Genomic DNA, 5,570 nt, shown 5'->3' with positions numbered 1-5,570 from the left:
GGTGTCGGCCTGTAAAAGCATTCACTCCGGTCCTGGTCTCTGGAACGGCCGCTGGCTCCGATTCACAAGGATCCGCGCCTTCCTGAAAGGGAAGAGTGATCACAATCGAGCCACCTCATCCCGAGATCAGTTCCACCGTCTCGCCATCGCCAGGGACCTTCCCCGGAGAGTGGCCCCCGACCCTCTGAGGCAACGTGAAGATACAAGAGGCCGCAGGAAGGCCAATCCCCCAGCCCCTCACCCCGCTCCCACGCCGCTAGGAGCTGGGGAGATGAGCCTAGAGCTGAAGGCGGGAGTGGCTTGTCATTCGCAACACACACCTTGGTTTCCCAAAGTTACCAGGGATCGGTCCGGGAAGGTGGAGGGGGTGGGTGAGGGGTGGGTCACCTCTCAATCAGCAAAAGGCCCTCTCCCTCACCTGGTCGCACCCTCGTCCTTTCTGAAACAGGAAACCATTGCCAAGCAGAAAGCTATTGGGTCCACAATCTTCACTGTACATCCCAGCATTAGTCCGACCAGCCACTTCCCCCACTACCCCTGTCCCTGCACACCGTTCCCAATCTCTCAGGGAATGCAGTGGGTTCTGGAGGAGGGGAGGGAGATCCAGAGAAAGGTGGAGGGGAGCGCGGGTAGTTAGAAGATGTGGTGTGGCGGGGGGGGGGGGGGGGGGGGGTGCTTCTTTAAATTCTCTGCCAAGGCCACGTAATTTCCTGTCTGCTCGTTCATTGGTAAAAACAAAGAGTCAGTTTAACTTGAGCTTTAGCGAACACGGGGGTGAATGCCCCACTAACCCCCATCTCCTTGCATTGAAACATGGAAAGAGAGAGAGAAAGGGTAACGTGAAATAATTGCTGTTTGAAACAACGAGAAGCTCAGTCAGTGTCCTGCATCTGTACAAAAACACTGGGATGAGATTGGAATTGAATAAATTTGTTTGTGGTTTCTGTCTAGATACAGCAATAAGAATGTATTCTATGTGTCTGTAAAAAGATCAAGAATATATACGGTATGTATGTAAGTACATGAATTAAAATATATCGAGTATATATGTTAATACTTTAACAAGAGTATGTACATGGTATGCATAAATATATTAACAAGAACATTAGCGATATGTGTGTAAGTACATTAATAAGATACAAAGTATTTGCGTAAATACAATGGTAAAAATATAAAGTGAATGTACAGATACATTGACAGGAATACAAACAATGTATATCAAAATACATGAATAAGGATGCATAAATATGTGTGCAGATATAATTATAAGAATATATGGTACATGTTCTGACACGTTAACACGAATATATGCAATACTTGTGTAACTGCATTAATGATAATATATAATGTGTGTCTACATATATTAAAAAGCATGCATAACGAAAAGTTTTGATATTAACACGAATATATACTATAAATTAATAGGAACAAATGAGGTATATGTGTAAAAGAAACTAGAACATGTGCAACATCTGTGTCGATACATTACTAAGAATATATAAAGTACATAGGCAAGCTTTGACCAGAATGAATTAATTACGTGTAGATCCAATGATAAGAACATAAGGTATATATTTCAATGTGCTAACAAGTGTATATAGTGGATGTGCTTGCTAGTGTAGTTCCAGCATCCACGGGTCTTTTTTTAAAAATATAGTGTATGTGTCAGTACATGAACAAGAATACTTACAGTATCATTGCACATACATTCATAAGAATGTATATAATTTGTGTAGGAACGTGAATAAACACATGTACATGTACACATGATAAGCCTGCATACATACAATGTGTGTGTGTGTACACTGTGTGGTCTCACTGAGACATGGATAGAGGTTTAGGAACTCGGAGACTTTAGGAAACTCGCAGTCTCTCTGAATTGCACTTTGACCGGGAGGTTGGGGGGCTGGGTGGGTGGCAATGGGAGCCCGGCCACGAGGGGGTTAATAATCCCGCCTTCAGCTGATAGGGGGGGGGGGGGGGGGGGGGGGTGATTTTTTTTTTAATTTGAGGCATAACATTCCCTGGGCGCTGGGTCCGGGACGGCTGTGTGTGAGAATCTAATTGCAGACACCGGCCGGGCTCCCAGCTTCTACAGGGGCGGATAATGGCCACTGTAAAATTGTATCCAGCCCCTGGCCTTCACCCCAGCCCAGATCCCCTCCGACCCTACCCCATCTCACCGCTCCTACAAACTACACTCCAGAACCCGTTCTCTCTTTGCAAGGACCGCGGTGGGTGAATTTTTTTTCCCTACAATATGTACCAAGCAGTGAGAGAGTAGGGGTTGAATACTGGCTAAATCACGTTATTGATCATTACAAGAATTGTTTAAGGAGCAAGGGGCTGAAGTCTGCTCTTGATGACTATGTGGCCACCCTGACTGTAGTTTCATTCAGTCTTAGTGTAACCCTCGTTTCAATGTGTTGACCAAACTGTATCAAGACTGAAATAAAAACGAACAAAACTCCGGCGTTACAAATCCTCGCAAACATACACTGTACACGCACACACAGTGAAATAACCCTGGAAACTAGTACACACCAATAATAGAGACAAAAATATACACAAACCGTAAGACGGGCACATAAATCGATATAGACAGGAAAACGTGTGTAAAAAACACAGAAATGCGGTGACAAATATACAGAAATATATCGGTATAAATACATTAATCTTCATAAACCTCACAGGTCTCTCCACACAATTACACGGGAGTATATTTCACACAGTGACACAGGACTATATATACACATACACCAACATAAAAACAGGATCACACATTGCTGGAAAAACTCAGCGTGTTTGGCAGAATTGTTTTGTTTCTGATTTCCAGCATTTGAGGTTTTGTTTTGTTTCTTTTTAACCAATATAAATATTTACACAATACAGTACTATGTACATACACAAATATAGACACATGCATTTACATCAAATACAGAACCATATATACACAGAAATGTAGACATATACATTTGCGCAAATACAGAGCCATATAGACACAAAAAAAAGATACGTACATTTAGAAAAATACGGAACTATATTCACACACAAATATAAACATATACATTTACACAAATACAGAACTGTATATATACACAAATATATGCGTATGCATTTACAAATACAGAACTATACACACACGTAAATATAGAAAAATACATTTACACAAACACGGGGCTATATATACCCAAAAAGCAGACATTTACATTCACACATATACAGAACTATATACTCGCAGAAATATCGACATATAAATTTACACAAACACAGAACTATATATACATTCATAAAGATATATGCATTTATACAATTACAATACTATACATGTACAGAAATATGGACAGATAAATGAACAGGCACTGGGTTACATATACAGACACACAGGGACATATTTACGCGTCTCCACACTCCACAATCTTAATGTCTGTCCCAATTTGTACATATAAAAAAATCCCAAATCATCTTCCAGTTTATTGTCTCAGTTTTGTTTTACAGTTCTTCTTGCCGCTTGAGATTAGTTTCTGATCATTATCGGGGGCCTCTCCGGCTCTAAACACCAGGTTTCAATCTCCAGCACAATATGCAACAAACAATCCTTTCTTTCCTTTCCATAAAATTACAATCGTACGCTTTCTCCCTTTTCATCTCTCTCCTCTTTCGTTTCCTCCCTTTACAATTCATCCCTCTTTCCCTTTCTTTAACCTCCTTCTCACGTCTTTCCGGCCGCATTTATTTTACTTTCGAGCCTTGTTCGTTCCCCACATTTTGTTCGCTCTGTTTTCCCTCTCGTTCTCTCTGCGGCTCCCGGTTCCCCCTTTCCCTCCCATCGCTCCTTCTCTTCTCTATCTCTCCCCTTTATTCCCCCGTTCCATTTCTCGATTTATTTTGAAGTTGGGAGCCGACTGATAAGCAAACCCATTCTAAACATTCCACACACAGACAGACTGGCAATTTGCAAGGTAGCTGAGTGTTTCAGTGTGTTTCCAGACGTGAGAGAGGAGGGAACGATCTAAATAAACAGCTAAATGACGAATTCCTCAGTTCAGGATTCTGAATTTCAAATCTATGATAAGCTCAGAAATGTTCTTATATAGTTCCCGTCTCACTCTCTCTTTCCGCTCGCACTTTCACGTTTTATTCCTCTATAACCTCGTGAAATTGTGCCTCGTAAACTTGAAAGGATTCAGAAAAGATTTACAAGGATGTTGCCCAGGGTTGGAGGGTTTGAGCTACAGGGAGAGGCTGAATATTTTCCCCGGAGCGTAGGATGCTGGGGGGCATGGATAGGGTGAATAGACAAGGTATTTTCCCCAGGATAGGGGAGTCCAAAACTAGAGGGGCATAGGTTTAAGGTGTGAGGGGAAAGATTTAAAAGGGATTTAAGGGACAACTTTTTTACGCAGAGGGTGGTGCGGGTATGGAATGAGCTGCCAGAGGAAGTGGTGGAGGCTGGTACAATTACAACATTTAAAAGGCATCTGGATGGCTATATGAATAGGAAGGGTTTAGAGGGATATGGGCCAAATGCTTCCAAATGGGGCTAGATTAATTTAGGATTTCTGGTCGGCATGGACAAGTTGGACCGAGGGGTCTGTTTCCGTGCTGTGCATCTCTGCGACTATAAATGTGTTTACAAAATGATTATTATTGGTGAAAACAAAATAAATAAAGATACAATCAACTTGATCTTTGGAGTTCAGGCCCCAGTGCCCCTCACCATTCATTTGGGGATAATTTTGATACCGTTCTCTTGGTTCACAAAGTCCCAGTGGGTGGGGGTCTATTACTCTGTGAGCAGGAGAATATACACGGACACATTTACATCCCGGACTCAGGGAGCTACGGCTCCCCGTGGGAAGTGTGGAATTATAAAATTTAACTTTCAGAGACAGTGGGACACAGCCAAGGCTAGTCCAGCTTTTCCAACAGCAGCCTGCAATCACAGAGAAACGCCGTTCGGCCCATCATTCCTGTTCTTGGGTAGAGCTCAATAGTCTGTCTCTTGGACAGAGCAGCGAGGAAGCTCTTTAGTAGACGGTGGCTGAAGGTAGTGGTTCCAGCACCACCCCCAAAACCAGAAAAACCGCACCTTTCGTAGCCTAGAAAGTTCCAGAAGCGCCAAAGCGGTCAATGAAATCAATTTGAAGCGCAGCCACTGCCTTAATATCGAAAGAATCGGGAATGTGGGGGAGATACCTTACTGTTAATATCATACAAAGCAGCTCCTATAATCCAATCCAATCCAATAGACTGGTGTTCACATTGAACCAGCGCTGTGTGCTCTCACTGTAACAGTCACACTCTCAGATTAGAACACACACAACCCGGGCCGAGTGGAATCAATCGGGAGAATACTGCTCTGACCGTCAGCAGCGCCACACAAAACCTGAGCTGGGAATAAACGGCGGAAGACTAGCTTCTTGCAGGAATTCAACTGCTCCAGATCTTCAATGTATGTAAGCGTTTCTAGGTGAGTGAGAGACAGTCTCTCAGTGTGGCTGTACGTGTGTGTGTGTGTGTGTGTGTGTCCATGTGAATGTGTGTGTTAGAGACAGTCTGACAGTGTG

The sequence above is a fragment of the Rhincodon typus genome, unplaced genomic scaffold, assembly GCF_021869965.1.
Source record: "Rhincodon typus isolate 14 unplaced genomic scaffold, sRhiTyp1.1 hic_rhity00000495, whole genome shotgun sequence".
NCBI classification, from domain to species: Eukaryota; Metazoa; Chordata; class Chondrichthyes; order Orectolobiformes; family Rhincodontidae; genus Rhincodon; species Rhincodon typus.
The sequence above is the reverse complement of the archived record's forward strand: the minus strand, read 5'-3'. Positions refer to the sequence as shown.